General features: G+C 41.9%; 2 pseudogenes; both read left to right on the forward strand.

Annotated features, from left to right (window-relative positions):
• The window catches only part of LOC134377216 (exophilin-5-like), a 78,256-nt pseudogene that overhangs the window by 12,364 nt on the left and 40,994 nt on the right, over positions 1-24,898 (forward strand).
• LOC134374929 (ADP-ribosylation factor 1-like) lies at positions 5,717-24,670 on the forward strand (annotated as a pseudogene).

A 24,898-nucleotide genomic window follows, 5' to 3' on the forward strand; every position in this document is an offset into this window, starting at 1 on the left:
ATTTCTGTTGTTTAAGTCACTCGTTCGTGTGCTTTATTATGGCAGCACTAGCAAACTAATACACTTATATTCTCAGGATAAATCCCACTTGGTCATGGTGTATTATTTTTATGTGTTTTTTACTCACTTTGTTCATATTTTGTTGAGGATTTAGCATCTGGCTTCATGAGGGATAATGATATATAGTTTTACCTTTTTGTATACTATTTTTGTCTGGTTTTGGTGTCAGGGTGATCTTAGCCTTGTAAAATGGGTTAGGAAGTATCCTTGTGTTTTCTATTTTCTGGAAGAGATTGTGTTAGCATTGGTGTTACTTGTTCCTTTAACATTTGGTAAAATTCACCAGTGAAACCATCTAGAACTGGAGGCTTTTTTTAAAAAAATGATTATAACTATGAATTCGACTTATTTGATATAAATAGAGGGCTATTCAGGCTATTTCATCATGGGTGAGTCTGATAGTTTGTGGTTTTTGAGAAATGGATCTATTTTATCTAAATTGTCAAATTTAGGGGCATAAAATTGCTTATAGTAATCACTTATGATCCTTTGAATGTCTGGATGTTATGTAATGATAGCCCTCTTCCATTCCTGATATTAGTAATTTGTCTTTTCCCTATTTTTCTTTTTCAGTCTTGCTAAAGGTTTATCAATTTTATTTATATTTTCAAAGAACCCAGTTTTGGTTTTGTTTTGATTTTTCTCTATTTTCTGTTTTAATTTCATTGATTTCTTCTGATATTTATTCTTCCTTCTGCTTGCTTTAGTTGATTTTGCTATTTTTTTCTAGTTTCTTAAGGTAGAAACTTAGATTGAAGACCTTTCTTTTTTTCCAGTATAAACATTTAATGCTACAAATTTCTCTCTAGGCATGGCTTTGGTTGTGTATTAGTCCATTTTGTGTTGCTATAACAGAAATACCTGAGACTGGGTAATTTATAAAGAACAGAAGTTTATTTGGCTTATGATTCTGGGACAGCTGCATCTGGCACAGGCCTCAGGCTGCTTCTAACTCATGGTGGAAAGTGGCAGGCAGCTGGCAGGTACAAGCAGATCACATGGTGAGAGGAAGCAAGAGAGAGAGAGGAAGCAAGAGAGAGAGAGGAGGTGTCAGGGTCTTTTAAACAACAAGCTCTCGCGGGAACTAATAGAGCAAGAACTCACTCATTAATCCCCCCTCCCCCAGGGAGAGCATTAACCCATTCATGAGGGATCTGCCCCCATGACTCAATCAGTTTCCAACACTGCCACATTGGGGATCAAATTTCCATGAGTTTTGGGGGGGACGACACATCCAAACTCCATCATTCCACCCCTAACAGACATTAAGTCTTAAAGCTCCAAAATAATCTTTGATTCCAAGTCCAGCATACTGGGCACAATTGGGTATCTAGGCCCCCAAAACCTTGGGCAACTTCACTTCCACAGCTCTGCCAGGCATAGCCCAGTGGGCAGTGATGGTGCCTGCAGCTTTTCCAGGCCAGTGTTCCACTCTGGTAGCTCCATAGGTCTGGGGTCTCCATGGTGGTCCTGCTGCCTCGGCTCTACTAGACATTCCTCCTTGGGGGCTCTCTGTGGGGGTTCTGACCTCACATTCTTGCTTGGCATTGCTCTAGTAGATGGCCTCTGCAGTGGCTCCGCCCCTGCAGCAGGTCTCTGCCTGGGCTTCCAGGCTTTTCAATACATCCTCTGGAATCTGGGTGGAGGCTGCCATGCATCCACTGCTCTCATGTCCTGCTGGCCTACAGATTTAACACAACGTGGATGCCACTGAGGTTTCAAGCTTCTACTCTACAGAGCTGCTGCATAAACCACACTTAGGTTGTATCCCACAAATTTTGATATACTTCCCTTTTTATTTTTGAGTTCAGATTTTCCTCTTTTCTAATATAAGCATTGACTGCTATAAATTTCCCTCTCAGCACTGCTATGACTTTGTCCAACAAACTTTCTTTTTTTCTGACCGGTAAGGGGATCGCAACCCTCAGCACAGTGTGGTCTGCACCACGCTCAGCCAGTGAGCGCACCGGCCATCCCTGTATAGGATCCGAACCTGCGGCCTCGGCACTACCAGTGCTGCACTCTCCTGAGTGAGCCAAGGGCCGGCCCATCCAACAAACTTTTATATTTGTATTTTTGTTCCATTCACTTCAGTTTATATTTTATTTCCCTTGAGACTTTGACCTATAGATTATTTAAAAGTGTGTTAATTTTCAAGTGTTTGGAGATTCTTATGTTACATTTCTATCATTGATTTATGCTTTATTATTGTCAAGAATATACTTTACATGATTTCAATTCCTTTCAGCTTGCTAAAGTTTGTTTTATGACCCAGGTTATGGTCTATCATGGAAGGTTCCGTGTGTACTTCTCTGCTGTTGTTTGGTGGACTGTTCAATAAATCTTGATTAGATCCGTTTAGCTTATGTCGTTGCTCACTTCTCCATTCTTGTATCTTTCCATTAGTCCTGTCAGCAACTGAGAGAGAAGTGCTGACATTGTAACTATAATTGTGAGTTCGTCTATTTCTTCCTTCAGGTCTGTTAGTTTTTTGCTGTATATATTTGGAAGCTCTGCATTCTGTCCAGATTTTATGGCTACATTCACCAGGAGAGACAGAGTGGAAAGTGCTTATTCCGTCTTACCTGGAACCAGAAGTCCCCACATTTACTTCTTTAAAATATTTTTTTGTTGAGGTAAAATTCAAACAAAATAAAATTATCCACCTTAAAGTGAACAATTCATTGGCATTTGGTACATTCACAATATTGTGCAATCACCACCTCTATATAGTACCAAAATATTTTTATCTTCCTGGAATAGAACTCATTAAACAGTTACTTGCCATTCCCACCTCCCCCCAACTGCTGGCAACCACTAATCTGCTTTCTGTCTCAATGGATTTACCTATTTAGCATATTTTATGTGAATGAAATCATAATATGCAACCTTTTGTGTCTGTCTTTTTTTACTTCACATAGTGTTTTTGAGAGGTTTATCTATCTTATAGCATGTATCAGTTCTTTGTTCCTTTCTGTGGTTGAATAGTATTCTATTATACCTGTAGACCACAATTTGTTTGTCCATTCATCTGGTGGAAGACATCTGGGTTGTATCCACCTTTTGGCTACTGTAAATAATGCTGCTGTGAACACTTGTCAACAAGTATGTGTTTGAGTCCTTGTTCTCTATTCTTTTGGGTATATGCCCAGGAAAGGAATTACTGGGACGTGTGATGATTCTATGTTTAACTTTTTGAAGAACTGTCAAACTGTTTCCCCACATCCACTTTTAACACACTTGTGGTCATACTGTGTATATTTTTGTTTCTTATTTATATAATATCATAGCATAAAAATAACCCCTTCAAATTAAAGACTCAGAGTCAACACTATTGTTGTGGCTGCATATTGTTCTACTGTATATATTTTATAATTTAGTTAACAATTTCAATATTTTAGCCACTTTGATTTTTTAAATTCTATTTTTTTCTTATTGCTGTGTGAAATAACACTGTAGCAAATCTTTGTGCTTACATCCTTAATTCAATTTAAATTGTCCCAAAGGTAAATTTCAAAAAGTAGAATTATTAGTTTAAATAATATAAATACATTCTAAGTTGTCACGTGTTACCAAATTGCTTTCTAAAAATGTTCTACCAAATTGCACCTTGACTGTCAGTGTGGGAAGACCCCCTGTTTTACCACATCCTTCCCAGCACTGGATAGTGTTGTATTATTTTTCTTAATCTTTGCCAATTTTGTAGGAAAAGAAATTCTTGTACTTGTTTTAATTTCTAATGCTGTGGTTATAGTGAACATAAACTTTTTTTTCACATGATTACTATTCACATTTCTTGATTTAAGAATTATCTACTAATATCTTGGCCCATTTGTATATCAGGGTCTGTTTCCAGAATGCTGCTTGTCACAAATAACAGAAAATCTAACTGTGGTTTTAACAAATTGGGTGTAAATTTCTGTGACATAACAAAACATCTGGAAGTAGGCAGCTGCTAGCTGGTCTAGTGGTTTAAGGACATTTGGATGGTGTCTTTGCCATGCAAGATGGCTGCAGCTGCTCCAGACATCACACCCATGTTCAAGACAGGGAGAAGGGGGAAAGAGTTGAGACAACTGCATCTTTGGGGTATACCTGGGAGTGGAAGTGTCCCTTTCATCATAGAAGTAAAAGCTTTCCTTGATGCCATATCAGCAGACTTCCCCTTTATTTCTCATTCACCAGAACCAGGTCATTCTAGCCACCCTTAGCTGCAAGAGAATTGAGAATGCAAGGAATGGGATTGAAATATGAGATCAATCATGGTCCATCCCCTGGGACTGAACACTTTGCTGCTCATAACAAAACCAGAAAGGAGAGGAGTTGAGGGGAATAAATTCTAGAAGGCAACCAACACTGTCTGACATAGTCTTGGTGTGGTTTTTTTTCTTATTGATTTATATATTTCACTGCATATTAAGGAAATTGACTTTTGTCCTATTTATTATAAATTTATTTCTCAGGTTTCAGTTTGCTCCTAACTTCTATTTATCTGAAAATGAAAGTTGTTTTTTCATTTTTATGTAGCAAAATATACCAAGTTTTACAAAATTTTCCTTTTGTTTTTAAGTTTAGAAAGCTCTACACATCGAGATTAGATCAATGTTCATGTCTAATTTTTAAAAATCTTTTTTAAATTTAACTTTAATTCATTTGATATATATTTTGTCTAGATGGTAGGATAATTATACAAATTGATTTTTTACAAATTACTATCAAATTGTTCTGGTACCATTTATTCCCATCTCCTTCTAAGGCCTGTGATAATTTCTTTTAGAGAAAAGACAGGGGAACAATCAAACAATGACAACAACAACAAAGAGTTTGATGAGGCAAAATGCTGCAGCATCAGCTTTCATGAAATCTAAGAAGGAAATTGTAGGGAAGAGGCTTTTGTATAGAGAAATGTGTTTGTTATACCTATATTAGTGTACATAGCTAATGGATCATGTTTCAGTTTCCTCCCTCTTCCCATTTTGTATGCAAGGTGGCACACCCAACTGAGGGTAGACTATTCATCTTTAGGTCTCCATCAAGTGACCTGACTGTCATTTAGATTTGGTTCTTTTGCTGGTCAAACCGGTACTCTGGTAGGGTAGTGTCAGTTTTTAACTTATAACAAAATTAATTTGCTTTAAAAATTACTTAATCACAAAGATAAGTGATTAACAGGATTACTAGACAAACAAGCAAATAAAATCAGGACCCCACGTGTTGTGAATATTATGTTTCCCACTCTCAGGGGAGCTGATAAAGCTCTTTACCAGACCGTTGTCTCCATATCAGTGAGGGTCCAACCAGGAAAACAGAAACTACTTGGTATTCAAAACAGAATGTAGTACAGAGAATTGGTTACACAGTGACAAAAAGAAGCAGAGAAACCAGTCAGAGGACAGTGAGGCAAACCAGAGACTGGCAGCAGCAGAAGCTTCCACTACCCCTAGGCTGGAGGCAGTGGTGTGCTGGTAACTGGCTCTCCTGGGGAAAAAAAAGAAGAAAAAAGCCCTGATTTGTAGCATTGGCCAATTTCAAGCCAATTTAACACCAGCCTGCAAAATTCCTGAATATTTAACGATCTGCTTTTGTGAGCCAGTACAAGCCAGCCGTAGTACACCACTAGCCCACAGGATAGGATCTCCTAAGAGAAATGTGAACCATGACGGCAGGTGTGACTTGGGATTTGGAGATGTGGAAGAGACAGACATTTCCAGAAGTTCTGCATGAGACAGAGAGAGGAGGAGAAATACGCTGACTTTTCCCTTCTTCTCACCTTCTAATATCCTGCCAGTTCCTGGCCAGACCTGGTTGGAAGCAGCTGGGCAGGTTGTGAGAGCCTGGGAAATGCAGCCTATAGGGGTCATCTTTCAGCAGCACAATACAAAGCAGGGATGGACAGTCTCTTGTCCTCCTCTGTTCTCTTCTATCCTTGTTGTCTCTTTGTCATCTTTTAGATTCTGCGTTTTCTCATTGCCCACTCATATATTGTTTCCCTGCCTAAAAATTCTCACTTATTTCTCTTCTCTTTACCCTGTACTGTTGTTGTTCATGCCCATTCTTTGCTCGTTTACAGTTTCTCTCTCTTGCTTCTGCGTCTTTTGGAAGTTGCTCTATTCTGCTGTTGCTTCTCTACGCCTTACTCCTTTTGGGGTGTTCTTCCCAGAAAGGGACAGTGATTCGGCTCTATCTTGCACGTGTGAGTCAGGATATTTGGGTGGAGAGGAAGAAAGTCTCACTCGGGGCACCTTAGGCAGAGAGGGAAAGATTACACATGGACTGAAACTGGAATTTGAAGGATTTGGGGAACCAAGACGCCTTTAGGGACCAGCTACCCACTCTGCTCACCTCTCACAGCCTACCCAGGATGCCTCTGATTCCCTCGCATCCTGTTGCTGCATTCTTCAACTGGTTGACTCTCCCTGGTCCAGATTCTGATGGTCATGGCCATCATGCCAGGTCACCTGACGCATCTCTAGCCAGCCTGTGGCTGGGCTGCCCTAGGGCATCCAATCTGTAGCACTTCCGGGGGAAAGCTTAGTGCTGGACTTTCTGAGCAGGGGCTATAGACCATCCAGTTTAGCTAAAGTGCCGTCATGTTGGTATGGCAGGCACTGAGACTCACCTGTCCAGAAGGGATAGTGCACTTGCCTTCTCTGTGCTCCTCTGCTTCTCCTCTCTGAGTGCTCACCTAGGCACCAAGACTAATGACACATCTCGTGTGTCTGCCTGGCATCTTTGATGACAGGTCTTAGGCCACAGACTCTGCTAGTGCAGAGATTCTCAACCCTGGGCTGAAATTACTGCCACCTGGGGGAACTCAAAACTACCAGTGCCAGGTCTCACCCCAAGACATTCTGGCTTAATGGGTTGGTGACCAGGTTGGCGTAATGTTTTTTTAAAACTACCCAGATGACTGTAATGTGCACTAAGCAATTCCGTCCTGGCTGCCTGGGCTCTTGGGTCACTGACCTCACCTGTCACATCTTTCCTACACCCCACTTTTTTGCATAAGTGTGACTGTTGATTTCTCAGGAAACTCTGCGGTTTGGGAGGGGAAAGCCTGGGATCTTCGCAAAAGACAATGGAGAGAAATATGCCTGACACAAATGTAATAAACCTTATTTCTAGTACTTTCAACTTTAAAATTGCTTGGCAGGATTAAAGGGACCTTCTGCCCCTGGAGCTGTTTAGTCTGGCAGCTGGAAGAATCACTTTTTGCTTTTTGTTGTTTTTGTTTTGTTTTACTGCCCACTAAGTGCAGGTTACCATAAACACAAATGCTGTAATGTCCACAAGCTGAATACCTCCTGGCCGTCCTTGTGAACTGGCTTTCTCGAACCCCAGTGTAGTCATAAGTTCTTCACATTGGTTGTATGAGTGGTTATGTTCAATGGCCATTTTTAATACTGCTGTCATGTATTTTATGTGTGGTTCTCTTCTTTTCTTCGAGATGTCATAAAGGGCATATGAAAATGACTTTTGGGGTTGTGCATATTTGAGGGTAGGTCTAAGCTGCTGGCTGAATTACTGCACATGTACTCACACTTTGAAGTTCCTCTTCAGGATCACCAGGGGCCAAGTGAGAGCTCTGTTTGCTGAAAGTTGTCCCCTCAGTGGTGGCAATTAGGTGCTTCACTCCTCAGGTAGAAAAAGCACGGGTAGGGGGAATTCTGACAATGGTCTTCTCTGTGGGGAGTCTGTCAGGGAGGGTGTGGCCACCTCCTTTATCGCTGCTTTGCTTCCTGGTGCCTCTTCCTCCTTAAGGACACCAGTATCTCCCCTCTTCTCGGCAAACCCCTCCTCACCCACCGAAACTCGTTCTTAGTTGTAGGTTACGGTATAGCTTGGGCTCCACGGACGGCAATTGCAAAGGCCAATAAATTAGGTCATGTCTATCCAAGGCTTTTTAATTGTTTTGCCACTGCCGTTCAGGCAAAAGTCTTTAAAAGGTTTATGAGTAACATATGCCCTCCAGGGTAGCTGTCTCCACCTTCAAAGCCACACCAGACCCCACCCTCACCTGGCTGTACCCAGCTCTTGTACACCCAGTTCTACTGAGCTCAGGCTCCAGCTTCTTCAAGCTTTCTTTCCACTTCCTCCATGTGCCAACTTATAACTCCTTGTTCTGGGCCTCCCAGAACCTTAAGGAGAGTTCACCAAAACAAAATAATACATAGATGTAAATTTTTTGTTCAAACGATTTGCATATATCTAAAAGCCAACTCACAAAAATGGTAAATGCCACAATTTCCAAACAGTGCTTCAGAACAACAATAACTTTAAATTAAAGTGTTAAACATACTTTTCTGTTCTCAGCTTACCTGAGCCTCATCTCTGAGGTGCTGCAGGTCCTCACGAGTGGCAGTCCCCTAAGGATAAAGATTCTACACCTCCAGGGGCCTGGGTCATTTCGGGAGGTAAGCCAGTTCCCAGCTACTCCTTTGGCTTGGATCGGCCGTCCTTCCTGGGAGGCAGGATGTCAGCAGAAGTTCTTTATTGTAGGTCAGCCAACCGTCAAAATTAAGTGTTGGGAATAGCACTGCAATGTCACCTCTTTCTCTTGGAGCTGCCAGGTATGACCAGATCCTCTGTTTGCAGCATTGAGGCAGTGGTCTTTGGAACTTGTCACTGCCTCAGAACCCTGCTCTCCATGCCTCACAGCATCAGGGGAGTTCTGAGTTCCTCTCTAGAGTGACAGCCCATAGGATAGATCACTTTTTCTCCACATCATGATTCAACACTTCTGTTCAGCAGCAAACACGTTTGTTCCGCAGATATATCTGAAATCCTACTAAAAACCTAGTACTAGAGATACAAAAATGCTCTCTACGGTCTTTCAACGTAGTGAAGGAGATGGATTTAAAAACAGTGTATTCACTATAATGTGGCAAATGTATAGAGACACAGGGGTCATATAACCCATGCAAGGTGTCAAGGAAGACTTGCTGGAGGAGATGGTGCCTGAACTGAGTGCTGGAGGAGGCATGGGGTGAATGAACCAAATAGAGCGAACAGCATCAGGTAAGGCACAAAGATGTGAAAGACTATGGTGAGATGCAGGCACCATCAGTGGTGGGCAGCACTAGAATGCCAACTGAGAAGAAACAAGGGGCAAGAGAGTGAGCAGGTGACAGGAGTGGATCATGGAAGGCCTGCATGCCATGCTGAGGACCCTGGGCTTTGATGAAATGAGGCGAGGAGGAGCCATCGAAACGTTTTCAGCAACAGAGTGACAAAGTCAAATTTGCTTCTTATGTGGGTGGCTCTGGGTGAAGGGTGAAGCCTGGATTAGAGGAGAGTTGTGTTTAAGAGCCTTGACTAAGGGTGAAGAAAAAGTAAGAGATTTAAGAAATATTTGGAAAAACAAATTAGCAGGACCTGGTGGCTGATTAGCTATAGGAGGAAGGATAAAGGAGAGTTCATATGAACTCAGGTTTCTGGCTTTGATGAGTTTTTGGCATTTGACCTACTGTTTACACTGATACTAGTGGATCCAAGTGGACCTTACACTTTGTAAGTCCAGACTAAGGTAATTTCTCTGAATACTAAAGGACATCAGTTCCTCTATCAACTTCAAAATATTTAGATACAGTATCTCTTGATGTACATTATCTCTTGACAATTGAGGTCAGGTTTTAGGCCTGTGACCAGGATTGGGGGTGAGGAGAAAGGTGGGCAGATTTTAAAGCAGAATTCTGGCAAGGGAGCTTGGAACTTGTCCTCCAGCTCCAGATGGCCTGGTGAAGGACGTCTGAGGGAGAAGCTGACAGCAGCCACCTGACATTAGAGAAGGAGACTGATTGGCCCACAGGAACCACCAGTCAGGCAAGCCATGGTCAGCAGCTGCCGGTCAGCAGCCTGGCAGTCAGCAGGTGCCCAGCAGACCAGAGGAAACTGCAGGTGCTTTCATTTCCTCCCTTTCAGCTTTGGACTTTGGTCAGGAGCTTTATTTCTCTCCTACTCTAAGCAAAAATAATTAAGGCAATTGACCATTGAGACACTCCCCTCCAAAAAAAAAAAAAAAGACACTTCAAGTCGCTGTTTCTCCTCCCTGAAGCAGCAGCAACAAGCTGACTCTTCAACAGCACCCTCACTTTCGGTTCAGGGTCAGCAGAAATATATTTCAACTTCAGCAAGTGGGAGATCACTTCTTCAGTGACCACCAGCGTAGGGCACTGTGGATCTTGGTTTTGAAGCTTGTTCAGAGTCACTGAGGAGAGAGGCAAAGCCATCATTCTGCCGTGTGGTTCCTAACACCCACCAGGTAAGCTGCTGTGCTCCAGGATGAAGCCCCTGGAGCTCACTTGACCCTGGTATTCCAGAATTTGCCTAAATATATTGAACACACACCCCTGGGCTCAAAGCAGCAAGGCTGAGAATGATACCTTCAGCAGGCATGATGATAAAGGAAAGAGATACCCCTTTCCAAGTTTATTGTGATGTGAGCTTACTTAAATCTCAACATCTTTGCACGTCTGTGGGATTAAGATTAGTGGTGTTTTGATACTTGACAAATATTGTGAAGACCTACTATTTGTGTGGGCCATGCAATCTGCTATGGTAAATGCAAAGTGTAGGACCTGAGAAATTTGTAATCCATTTGGGAGGACAGGAAGTGAAAATTTAAATAACATTATAAGGCTGCACATGACTAAGTTCCTAATGAGTGGCACAGACAGTAGTGAAGTAGGGTTTTGGAATGAGAGAAAGATGGGTGGGAGCTGAAATTAGTAGGAAAGCCTTCATAAAAAGGCTGGCCTTGAAGGGTTTTTGGATGTGGATACGTGGAAGATGGATAGGGGGAAAATGATTTCCAGTTTCGGCCTCTTAATGCTTTCGAGTCAATTCTACATAACACACTATTGAATTTTAATGCCAGTGTAGTTGGAATATTTCAATCTTCAATTCACAAAGACCATTCAAGTCAATATTGGAGGCTAAAGCCCTAAAGAAAAAAGCTGATGTTCGTTTATTATTTATTGTGTGTAACTGCTGACTTGCTCTAGAACATTCCTTCCCACCTGACTTCCTTCCCTCCCCCTCCCCAGCAATATGTTCCTCTTCAGTAAGGCTAAATGTTCATTAATTTTTAACAGACTTGCACACAGAGAATGAGATTTAGCTAAACTGTTTTTTTTTTGTTTGTTTGTTTTTGTTTTTAAATTCTGGAAATGTTAAATAGAAGAAAAGCACAAAATCATTTCTGATAAAATAGAATTTAAATATGAATTAAAGGGCTTTGTGGCACCTTTCTCCATATCTCTGGCTATCAGCTGAATCAGTCGCATCACAGAGCAATCACATAGTGTGTGAGTGAGTGACTGGCATGAGCCCACAGGAGGAAATGTTAGTTTCTCCCCTCCCACCTCGCAGCCCTGTTCTTTACACAAGAGCATAGGAAGCATCCAGAAACTTGCATGATCTTAGTGTTGAATGTTTTCCTGTGTATCTACCAAGAAATTGAGAGAATTTCAGAGTTTCTAGGATTCTTAGTTATAGTCCAGTGACTCAGACAATAATGAAAATATTAATAGACAATGGTTGACCTCCATGAGTAACTTTGGACAGTTTCCCTTGATGCAAGGCTAGCAAATAAAAACTTCGTATGACCACTTAAAACAAACAAACCAAAGCCAAGTCATTTACTCTCCTACCTCACTTCCTGCACTCAGAGGACTTTCCCTGCCAGCGATGGCCTTCACTCACCCTCACCCCACCCCCCACTTGCATACCTTATCTACTTTCCATGTCATTCACTTATTCATTGGGGAATGAGCATCACTAGAGATGAACAATGGTGGATTCAGACCTGGCTCTAATGGAGCTTGTACTCCAGAAAGTCTAATTCTATCTTTTAAGGCCCATCCTCATGAATGCTTTCCTAGCCCTTTGCTAGAATTAATCTTATTCTTCTTCATCATCCCAAAGCAAGAGTCTTAGTTTTCTATTACATGATATATCACAGATACTTTGAACATATCTTTTTCCACCAATAGATCTTAAATTTCCTAGTGTCTTCATATCATCCTTACAAATTTAAATGCTCACTATGGTTGAATTGGATTCATTTTTTTTTTTCATTCAAAAAGACATTTTTCAACCTTTAGCTGAGTGCCAGCACTGAATTAGATCACGGGACAAATTATGTGAAGAAAGAGCATTCACTGTAAGCAAAAGAGAAACTTGGAAAATGTCCAGAGAGCATGGCGAAGAGTTCAGAATGGTTGGCACCTTAGATTTAATCAAAGGAGTAATGGTAAACAGGTCCGGATGGGTAAGCAGGGGGCCGGTCATAAAGAAGTGAGTTTTACGGATGAGGAAAATGAGGCACACAGATGTTATTTGATCAGCCCAAGGAACAAATTAGAACCCATCATCTGACTGATCGTCCTCACCAGCCAGGCCCAGCACCCTCAGAGAAGCTCACACAGTAATTTTATGCTACCACTGCAGTCTGGGGCCATCAAACATGAAAATAGTGATAGCGTAAATGACAGTAATGTCTGTATAACTAGGCCACATTTTACTTCTTGTACTTACCATTGCAACCTGAACAGAGGCAAGAGCAATATGAGGCAACCAAGAAAAAGGTGCATGCTGTAGGGGCCACTCTGAGCCCCGATTAGTGCCGTATAAACCGGCCTGTGAGCTACACTCTAAAGCAAATGCCAAAAGTTGCCAATTCTACCTTCTTTTGGCTCTTTACCTTGAACTTCATGGAATCAATATTTCCAGTGACTCCTGGTTTAAATAATAAGCATAGGTGTTGAGCAGAGAAGTCAAGAAAAAGTATACTAATCCAATAAACATATGAAATAATGTTCAACCTCTATAAGTAATCAAATAAATACAAAAAAAAAGTTTTGCCTATCAGAATAGCAAAGATTTAGAAAATAATAATAATAACTACTGTTGGCAAAGGTTTGGGAAAATGGGCACTCATAGGAGAAAAATTTAGTATGACCTTTCTCCAGGAGAGCAATTTGGTCATATATTTTCTTAAGTCATTAAAGCGTGCTCATCCTTTGACTTGAAAATCCCACTTCAAGGAATTTTATCCTAAGGAATTGATCAGAGATGTGTACAATGCTAGTTTTGAACTATGTTCATTTCAACATTATGACCTTAAAAAATTAGAAATAACTCATATATCCAACAATAGGGGAGTAGGTACACGTTACAGTACAGAGATACAGTGGTCCAGTATTGACATAGCAGAGCAATCCTACTGTAGTGCTAAGTGGGAAACCTAGGCTGCCCAACAGTACATATAGTGTAACAGCATTTTTTAAAACTGCACACATGTATAACTTGGCACATCGAGCAAAGAGGAATCAGGGAATATAATCAGAAACCGTCTTTAGTTTTGTCTCCTACTATCCCTTCAAATGCAGCTGGATAAAAACAAGGGCAGTCCTGTGACTTTTCTGCTCACTCTTATGTAATAAAGTTCCTTTGATCACTTGAAGACACAAAACATAGTCTCAATTCAATACAATAATTAGAATGTCCTGTCCCAGATTAATTCCAGCTTCATTCAGAGGAGCAGTCACCTCCCTTGCACAGCCACCACTTGCTGCAGTGAGACAGTGAGGAGGAATTTGGTCCTTCTTCCTTTCCCTCTAAGCTTCTACCTCTTCATCCCTTTGATGCTGGTTTTTAACCATTCCAGGGTGGAGGTGGAGAGTGGGTTGGAGGAGAGGCACGAGTCTGAATGGGAGGCATATGCTGAAAGGCTCTGGTTTGGCTGGAATGGTTGCAGGGTAGCTTCACATTCTCTGGATTGGGCAGATGTTTAAATCTGCCTCTTTTCTTGTGTGTGCTCGTGTGGCGTTTTCAGAGATGCCCCATGGCCAGGCACTGTTCTGCAGCTCTTTTGATGCAGATTATGTACTCTCCCCTACTCTCTCCTAGAATTCCAATGATTCACCCACAGCCTCTTTCTACTAAGGTCTCTTCACCCCTTGAGCCAGCTCTAGTGAACACAAACCAAGAGAACCCCATGCCTCCTCAGCCTCTCCTGTGGCCCATGTCTTGTTCATGGGAAGCACTCACACCATTTTTGCCCAAGAAACCCTGGAAATGAGCAGATTGCCAGCTGAGCTATGCACTTTACACTGCAGCCAAAGCAGCGGGCCTGCCCCAGTTTCTCAAACTCAGACTTCTCAGGCAGGAGTCAGATACCAGGCCGCCTTTCCCCACACTAGTAGGGACAGAATTATGTCTTCTATAGTGCTGTAGAAGCCCCCCTCTCTAAAGAAAGCCTCCTCACAGATCCTCCCTTTGTCTCTGCTCTCCTGACCCTGTGGGTAAGGAGACTTGTAACCCTAACAAGAGAGCTTGGGCTTTAGTTTGTTTTTGTAAATCCCACCGAGCAAGTTCTCCTGGCTGGTCTTCTTTACAAACTCACTTGGATATCTGGGATCTCTTGCTTTCATATCCCAGATAAAACTGAGACAGGCAGAATCCCAGTCCTGTTACTTCTGCTTTAAAACACTTGGAGAGACATACACACAACACAGCAATATCTCTGGTTGTGGCGATTGTGACTTTTCTTTTCCAAGCTTTTTTTGTAATTTCCAAGTCTTCTGCATTGAGTATATTTTTATTCATAATTACAAAAAAATTAACTTAAAAATTTTATAATGGTAAGACAAAGTCAGTTTTAATTGATATTTGAAATTTCCTGTCCCAACGCTTGTGAATACATTCCTACATGTTGCTTGTGGCTGGATGTTTTATTTTTTAATTTTAACATTTATTTGTACATTTTTGTGGGATACAGTGTGTTGTTTCAATACATGCATATACTGCACAACGATTCACTTAGGGTAGATAGCATAGTTTTGTATCCATTAGTCCACCACTTCCCCTCCCTCCCACCCCCTCTCCTCCTGGCCTCTGGTAATCGTTATTCTACTCTCTACTTCTATGAGAACCACTTACGTATTTTTTGTGATTTTTTTTTAGATTCCACATGAGTGAGATTGTGCAGTATTTGTCGTTCTGTGCCTGACTTACTCAACATGATGGTTTCCAGTTCCATCCATGTTGCTGTAAATAATAGGATATCATTTCTTTTTATAGCTTAATAGTATTCCCTTGTGTATATATACCAGTTTTTTTATCCATTCATCTGTTGATGGGCCTTTGGGTTGATTCCATCTCTTGGCTATTGTGAACAGAGTTGCAATAAACATGGGAGTTGTAGGTGTCTTTTTAATGCATTGATTTCATTTCCTTTGGGCATATATACACAGCATGATAGGTGGGTTGTAAGGTAGATCTATTTTTAGTTCTCTGAGGAACCTCCATACTGTTTTCCCCAGTGGCTGTACCAATTTACATTCCCACCAACAATGTAGGAGGGTTCCCTTTTCTCCACATCCTTGCCAGCACTTGTTATTTACTGTCTTGTCAATAATAGCCATTCTAACTGGGGTGAGAGATGATATCTTATTGTGGTTTTAATTTGCATTTCCCTGATGCTGAGTGATTTTGAGCATTTTTCATGTGCCTGTTGGCCATTCATATATCTTCTTTTGCAAAATGTCTGTTCAGGTCCTTTGCCCATTTTTTAATTGGGTTATTTGGTTTTCTGCTGTTGATTTGTTTGAGTCCCTAATATATTGTGGCTATTAGCCCCTTGTCTGATGTGTAGTTTGTGAACACTTTCTCCCATTCTGTAGGTTGTCACTTTACTTTGTTGATAGTGTTCCTTTTGTGCAGAAGCTTTTTAGTCTGATGAACTCCCATTTGTGTATTTTTGCTTTCGTTGCCTGTGCCTTTGTAGTCTTGCTCGAAAAAGCACTGCCCACTCCCATTTTGTGTAGCATTTCCCCTATGTTTTGTTCTAGTAGTTTCATAGTTTGGGGTCTTAAATTTAGGTCTTTAACCATTTTAAGTTGATTTTCATGTATGATGAAAGATAGGGGTATCAATCTTCTGTGTATAGATATCCAGTTTTCCCAGCACCGTTTATTGAAGAGACGGTCCTTTCCCCACTGTATGTTCTTGGCACTTTTGTCAAAAGTCAATTGGCTGTAAGTGTGTGGGTTTGTTTCTGGGCTCTCTATTCTGTTCCATTGGTCTAATTTTCTGTTTTTATGCCAGTACCATTCTGTTTTGGTTACTATAGTTTTATAGTATATTTTGAAGTAGAAGCACAATGCTTCCAACTTTGTTCTTTTTGCTCAAGATTGCTTTAGCTATACAGGGTCTTTTGTTGTTCCATACAAATTTTCTTTTCTCTATAAATTTTAAGATCATTTTTTCTATTTATGTGAAGAATGTCATTGGTATTTTGGTAGGGATTGTGCTGAATGTGTAGATTGCTTTGGGTAATATGGACATTTTGATGATGTTAATTCTTCCATCCTATGAACATGGGATACTTTCCATTTATTTTTCTCCTCTTCAGTTTTTTTCACCAGTGTTTTATAGTTTTGATTGTAGAGGTCTCTCACCTCCTTGGTTAAATTTACTCCTAGATACTTCATTTATTAAATAGTTGTTATGAATTCAATCACTTTCTTGATTTCTTCTTCAGATATTTCACTATTGGTGAATAGTAAGACTATTGGTTTTTGTGTGTTGATGTTTTAATGCCTGGATATTTTAGTTATGCTATTTTAGGTGACAAGGAACATACACTAGTTTGCTCAAGTGGTGGGTGACACTTTTTTCAAGGATACAATGGAGAAGTAAGGAAACATGAAATAGCCTCAGCCCTGCACAACCAGTCCTCAGGAACTGGAAAGTTGATCAGAATACAGCAGCATTCTGGTGCCAATCACCTGGGCTGGTAATAGGCCAGTCTTGTGGCTCAGCTTCTCTGCTCTGTTTCTCCCTGCTCACTTCCGTTGCCATGGCTGACTTTCTTCTTACAACTTTCTTGTCCGTCCCACGGCTTCTGCCTGTTCATGAGCCTGTTGCTTCATGGCTTCTACTCATGGTACATACTCAGGCTCAATGCCTTCTCTCTGTGTGTCTCTCAGCCTCTATGTCATTTCAGTATGTCTTACTTGTCATGATTTCAAGACATGCCAGGAGGAAAGACGAGATTAAGGTGTTACTCTCCAAAATGGAGCACATCGGCTGGGCAGCATTCTTGCTCATGTTTAGCTTTTGGGTCAACCACGAATGCCTGGTTCAGCTGATTACAGCCAGGAGTGCAAAAAGTTTTGTATCCCATGACCCAAAGCACAGCAACTACAATGACCACTTTGCTATGAGTGGGACAGGCTCCCAACACATCATGGGCTGCTCGTATGCTAGAAAACTGGTCCATGCCTCTCAGATGGATCTAAATCATGTTTAATCCATTACTTCTGTGGCTTGAGTCCTATTTGTGGATGTTCAAAACATTTAAAACAAAACAAAACAAAAAGTGGGGGGAATCAAATTTCAAGATTTCTTTTTCTATGTTAGACATTCTTTATCCTACCTTAAAGCGAACAAACATTTTTCCAAAAAGGAAAGCCAAAGTAATTCAAGTAATTCAAAGCTAACTAGATGATGATTTTTAAAATCTAAGGTCATTGTTAATAAAGAATAGGCCACACCCATATACATGTACCAAGTAAACAGTTCTTTTCATTTCCATTTTTCTTCTGTAAAATGCACCTGGCATTACTGCTCCCTTGAATTGATATTTCTTTCCATTTTTGAAAAATGGGCTGATTGTTAACAGATTGAGTACAATTATCCCGTACCTATTCTTGATGTACTGACATATTAATTTAAAGTGTGTAACATCCTTCATTGTTACATTATCATTTGTACTGTGTAACAAGGCTTCATTTAGATCTTGTCTCCAAAAACCCATTGAGATTTCATGATCAAGTATTAAATACATTATAATGAATGGTCACAAATTTCATTTGTTATTGAGACTGAGAAAGAAGAATTTAGATACTAGAATCTGAAAGTTAAAATGATCGCAAATAATAAGAACATACAAAAATGACATTACCAGAAAAATATCTTACACAAAATCAAGCTTCCCTAAACAAGTTACATAATTTGGAGCAGACCCATGCATAAAGACAAAACTTAACAAGGTCTTCTGGATGAGATAATACCATATGAAAACAATACGTGTGTTTGGAATAACTTATCAGCAGAGTAATAATTCTAATGAGAACATTTAGTACAAGGATCCAAGGGGGAAATGTTCAAAGTAAAGCCCTTGGAATGGGATTCTGCAGTAATTTCTGAGGTGGAGTGGTTTGCCAGGTCAGTTAGTTTGTCAGTAGATGGAAAAAAGCCATTTAAACACAGCACTGGTCTTTGTAAGGCATCTTTTCTTGAGAGGATTTAGAAAAGCAGCAACCACTTGGATAAGGGTTATACTTCAAGGATTAACTCTTTTTTTTTTTTAAAAGATGACCGGTAAGGGGATCTTAACCCTTGACTTGGTGTTGTCAGCACCACACTCAGCCAGTGAGCAAACCGGCCATCCATATATGGGATCCGAACCCGGGGCCTTGGTGTTATCAGCACCGCACTCTACCGAGTGAGCCACGGGCCGGCCCGAGGATTAACTCTTTTTGAAAATGAATTACAGACTGTAATTCAAACCAATGAGCTTTAACTGATGCCAACATCAAGCTTTTTTTGACCCAGTGGGTGAATCCTGCAATGGACAGGTTTGCAAATCATGGAGTCTGGGAACCTCCACTATCCCTTATGGAACCCAGGAGCAGTACATTCATGGTGGTGACATTTAGGAAACCTCAGGGCATGTTCTCAACATTCTGTGCTCTAAAGTAAAGACTAAATAGCTATCTGAGATCTATCTTTCTTCCTGGCTTGCATATTTGACCAGCGCGGGGAGGTGGGGCAGGAGGAGGGGGAAGGGGAGAGTCTCACATTGTAACACTGAATTCCTTAAAGCTAAAGCTAATTCCAGAAAGTTGAATTTAAGTTGGTTTTCCAACACCTTTAAGATTGCATGACACAGAGGATGAATTAAGTTGAATACAATAATTGTGGATTTTAATTACAGTGTGAGAAGTGAAAGCCATTTAGACTTGTGACCTTTCTGCCTGGACCCAGAATGAATCTATGGGAGCATCAGTTTCCTTACACCTTGTGAAATTGCCTAGGCTCCTATTTTTGTCTTCTAAGAATAAGCATTAAATTGCCTGAATATGAGAAAAAACACTCCCTGTATTCTTATTAATGAAAGTGAAGGAGGGATGCACTAGATATTCATGTGTACAGTTCTGTCTTGTTACCTAACTCTACATAACTAGTGGTACAGAGGATGTGGTCAGAATTTAGGATGTAGTTGCCTTTGGAAAGAAGCCATGAATAATATAATAAACAAATCCAAGATGTTGAGATCATACACTTTATCTGTGGAACTTTACTGGCTCTAACCTGCCTTGCAGATTCCCTGCACTTGTAGAATCCCAACATTCAACTTGCACTAACACTTGCCTTGCAAGTTTCAGTGGAAAATGTACAAGCATCTGTATAAAGAGGAATAAAAGGGAGGCAAAAACTAAAAGCTCTAGTTTTTAATTCCCTTGTATTCATTTGTTCGGTTATTCAACAAGTATTTATTCACTGCTTGATGTGTGTCCAGGAATTCTTGCACTTGATTTAAGGAGCTGGCAATCCAGTGATGAGACAATCAGCATGAAAAAAATTGCAGAGACTTAACAAAGGAGGCTAATTCTAGGCAAGTATTGAACAATTCAGCCTCTGGAATATAATCTGGAAATAACTGTACTTACTCAACGAATATTTTCACACTGGGTAGTGGTGGTCTGAAGCTAGGTAGAAGCCTTGCTCTTTTCACTCTTTACAACCTCTGGCAAGTTTTTTTCACTTTTCATGGTTTTAATTCCTTTTATTGTAAAATGGGTATAGTAGCAACTGCCTCACTGGGTTCCTATGGTGCTATGTGGAAGCACCCAGCACAGTGGCTATCACAAAATGTATGTTTAATGGTGAATTTTAGACCCACTTTTCTCCTCAGGGAACAATGTGTCTTTTCAGTATGCAAGTTCCCATCATGTTCAGCAGCAGCATGAAGGTGCTAGAAGTAATACTAAATATTATCTTCATCTTCCTAAAGTTATTGTCAGTTTGAATCTGGAATTATATGGCCTCTTCTAGTTGTTTCATTTTGATATAGGAGGTGCTCAGTTTCCCTGGGCTCAGCTTTCAGGACACACCGCTGGGTTTCCATCCAGTCCCTGAGGTCTCAGGCCCCCTCCTCTGGATTCTCCCCTGGAGGAAAGTTACTGTTGGCAGTTAGACCTATTTTCAGCAGGAACAGGGGGAAGATGAAATCACAGGGGGCTGGCTTATGCAAATCTAGTAACTGGGCATGCTGAATAGGGAGGACTGAATATTCTTGAATATGCCTGGTGCATGCAATAGAGTCTGACCAATGAACATGCTCCAGGAAGAGACCAACTGAGCATGTGCAAGACTAAATATTACATACATGGGAGCCACCCCTTAATTGAATATTCATTAGGTAGAGAAACTATAAAAGCCAAGTCCCAGGCAAAGGCGGGGTTGTTGCTCACTTTCGGGGAGTCAGCTGTACTTTGCTGGCTGAGGTGTGTATACTTTACTTTGTATCAAACTTACTTTCAGCCTGCACCTGCTCATTCTCTTGAGCCAACCTGCACTTCATACTGAACTTTCTTTTTCTTGCTTTTGTGTTAACACTTGATGTCTATATTGAACTTAATTTTGTGTTAAACTTGGTGTGGGCCCTGCTCAGTCTCAGGAGCTATGCTGTACTCTCTGTGGAACCTGTATTTCTTATCTATTATATTAAACGTGTTCTCACTTTTTCCTGTGACCCTGCCCTGGAATTCTTTGCTATGGCAGAGTCAAGAACCTGGTAAGAGGACTGGGTGTGTTGAGGCCGACTGTGGGGCCCCCTGTACCCTACCTCCGACATCAGTTTTAATCATGCAATTAATTTAGAGAGAAGCAGCAGAAAGAAAGGGCAGTTGACACAAGAGAACAAGCTTGGGATTTTTCAGGCTGAAGTAGGCCCAAAGAAGACAGAGTTGGAATCCCTCAGACTCAGAAAGAGCTAAATATGGATTTGTTAACCACGTTTTTAAATACCAGGATATTTGAAACATTAGCAAAAGTGTGCTTAGAATCACAAAAAGTGGGAAAGCACCATGAGAGCCTCAAGTTCCCCACCCCCTACATTTTATGGATGAAGAAATGCAGGTCCAGAGAAAAGAGTTTCCCAAATTTCATTCACATTCATTCATTTGTTCGTTTGTTCACCAAGGGCTTATGGAGTCCCTGCTCTGTCAGACAGCATTCCAGAAAACAAGACAAACAAGATTCTTATGCTTATGGATTATATTTTAGTGGGGCACCAGGGAGACAATCAGTAAAAAAAGTAAATAAATGATGATGATGATTTCAAAAGGAGATTAATGAGATTAAGAAAAGTAAACCAACTAATTTGGTAGAAAGAGACTGTATTTAGGGAAAGGGATCATTTATTTTGGAGAGTCAGGGGAGGTTTCTCTAAGGTTGTAACATTTTAGCTAAGATCTAAATGATACAAAGCAATGGCCATGTGACAGAGTAGGGAAGAGCGTTTCAGGTGGAGGGAACAGCAAGTGCAAAGCCCAGAGGGAACCAGTTTGCTAGAGGAACAGAAAGAAGGCCAAATGCTGAGTGGAGGGGAAAGTGGTATTAAAAGTGGTAGAAAAGGCAGAAGTCCAGACACTATACAGCTTTGAAGACCATATATCCTAAGCTTGGGGTTGGGGGGGGGATGAGCTCCTGCAATAGGCCCCAACAGACCAAACCAAAACGGAGTCACTCTATAGCCATCTGATATTGGACAAAGGCAACAAAAATCTACATTGGGAAAAAGACCGCCTCTTCAACAAGTGGTGCTCAGAAAACTGGATATCCATATGCAGAAGAATGAAACTAGACATGCACCTCTCACCGTATACTAAAATCAACTCAAAATGGACTAAAGACTTAAGTATAAGACCTGAAACTGTAAAATTACTAAGGGAAAATATAGGTGAAACATTTCAGCAACTAGGTCTGGGCACAGACTTTATGAACATGAGTCCTAAAGCACAAGCAACAAAAGAAAAAATAAACAAATGGGACTATATCAAACTAAAAAGCTTCTGCACAGCAAAGGAAATGAAAGTTAAAACGACAACCTAAAGAGTGGGAGAAAACTTTTGCTAACTATGCATCCAACAAGGGATTAATATGCATAATATACAAGGAACTCAAGCAATTACTCAGTAAAAAACCAAATAACCTAATTAAAAAATGTGCAAAGGAGTTGAATAGACATTTTTCAAAGGAAGATATACGAATGGCCAACAGGTACATGAAAAACTGTTCAACATCACTAGTTCATCAGGGAAATGGAAATTAAAACCACATTGAGATACCACCTCACCCCAGTTAGACTGGCTAAAATCAAAAAGACGGTGAATAACAAATGCTTGCGAGGGTGTGGAGAGAAGGGAACGCTCCTACACTGTTGGTGTAGGTTGTAAATTAATACAACCACTATGGAAAACATTACGGAGGTTTCTCAAACAACTACAGATAGATCTTTCATACGATCCAGCAATCCCACTTCTGGGTATATACCCAGAGGAATGGAAATCATTGTGTCAAAGGGATACCTGAACTCCCACGTTCATTGCAGCTCTGTTTACAATAGCCAAGATATGGAACCAACCTAAATGTCCATCGATGGATGATTGGATAAGGAAATTGTGGTATATATGCACCATGGAATACTACTCTGCCATAAAAAAGAATGAAATTCTCCCATTCACAACAACATGGGTGAGCTTGGAGAAACTTAACTTGAGTGAAATAAGCAAAGCACAGAGAGATAAATACCTCAGGTACTCATTCATATGTGGGAGCTAAGAGAGAAAGAAGGGAGGAAAGAAAGACCACAGCAGTGCGTTGGACTTGCAGAGGGAGAGAACATTCCTGGGAATACAAAGTGGAGTGGGGTGGGGGAGGTTGGGGATAACTGGGTGGAGGAGAGGGGCTACAATCGCAATTTGTGGTAATGGGCATGCTGCCAGTATGGATCTGGCCTTCCCATCCAGGGCAAGATGGGGACAATCAGCCTTGTATCTCATGAATATTCATAACAACAACAAAAGGAGTCACTCTTGTCAAGTGCCACATAATTAAACTGAAACTTTAAAAAAACAGGAAAATGTCCAAACAAGTTAGTTTTTCAAGAAAACGGGAGACTCAAAGCAACTAATCAAAAAGCGACAGGCCGAGAGCCACCATCTTGTGGGTGCAAAACCAGTGACTTGCTGGGAGCAACAGCTGCTGAAGTTTCTCTGGCCAGCGTCGCTTCCACCCGTCCGCAGGAATGGGGAATATCTTAACCTCTTCAAGGGCCTTTTTGACAAAGAGGAAATGCGCATGCTCTTGATGATTCTGTACAAACTGAAGCTAGGTGACATGGTGATTACCATTCCCACCCCAGGTTTCAATGTAGAGACCGCAGACGACAGGAACATCAGTTTCACCGCCTGGGCCGGGGGTGGCCAGGACAAGACCCGGCCACTGTGGCGCCACTACTTCCAGAACACACTAAGTTAGATCTCCACGGTGGACAGCTGTGAGCGGGAGTGTGTGAATGCGGCCCGCGAGGAGCTCAGGAGGATGCTGGCCGAGGACGAGCTCCGGGACTCGTTCCTCCTCAAGTATGCCAACAACAGGACCTCCCCGAGTGTGCCAGCCAACAACAGGACCTCCCCGAGTATGCCAGCCAACAACAGGACCTCCCCGAATATGCCAACAACAGGACCTCCCCGAGTATGCCAGCCAACAACAGGACCTCCCCGAATATGCCAACAACAGGACCTCCCCGAGTGTGCCAACAAACAACAGGACCTCCCCGAGTATCAACCAACAACAGGACCTCTCTGAGTATGCCAGCAACAGGACCTCCCCGAGTGTGCCAGCCAACAACAGGACCTCCCCAAGTGTGCCAACCAACAACAGGACCTCCCCGAGTGTGCCAACAGGACCTCCCCGAGTGTGCCAACAACAGGAGCTCCCCGAGTGTGCCAGCCAACAGGACCTCCCCGACTATGCCAACAGCAGGACCTCCCCGAGTGTGCCAGCCAACAGGACCTCCCCGACTATGCCAACAGCAGGACCTCCCCGAGTATGCCAACAGCAGGACCTCCCCGAGTATGCCAACAGCAGGACCTCCCCGAGTGTGCCAACAGCAGGACCTCCCCGAGTGTGCCAGCCAACAGCAGGACCTCCCCGAGTATGCCAACAGCAGGACCTCCCCGAGTGTGCCAGCCAACAGCAGGACCTCCCCGAGTGTGCCAGCCAACAACAGGACCTCCCCGAGTGTGCCAGCCAACAGGACCTCCCCGAGTGTGCCAACAGCAGGACCTCCCCGAGTGTGCCAACCAACAACAGGACCTCCCCGAGTGTGCCACCAACAACAGGACCTCCTCACCGCCGTGAACACATCTGAAATCACGGACAAGCTGGGGCTGCACTCTGCGCCACCAGCGGGGACAGGCTCCATGAAGGACTGGACTGGCGGCCCCATCAGCTCCACAACCAGCAGTGAAGGCGAACGCTCCCACCCCCACCCCACGTCCTCCTCTCCGCCCTCCGCTTCACTCTCATGAGGCAGATGAGCGACTGTGTGGTACTGAGTACCAGAAGCTGTCCCCATGGTTTTGGTCACCATGTGTACCGCGCCTTGCTGTAAATGTGGCAGACGCAGCCTGCAGCCAAGGTTTTTATTTAACGTAAATAGCTTTTGTTTCCAATGAGGCAGTGTCTGGTACTCGTA

This window comes from Cynocephalus volans, chromosome 4, assembly GCF_027409185.1.
Source record: "Cynocephalus volans isolate mCynVol1 chromosome 4, mCynVol1.pri, whole genome shotgun sequence".
Lineage (NCBI taxonomy): Eukaryota > Metazoa > Chordata > Mammalia > Dermoptera > Cynocephalidae > Cynocephalus > Cynocephalus volans.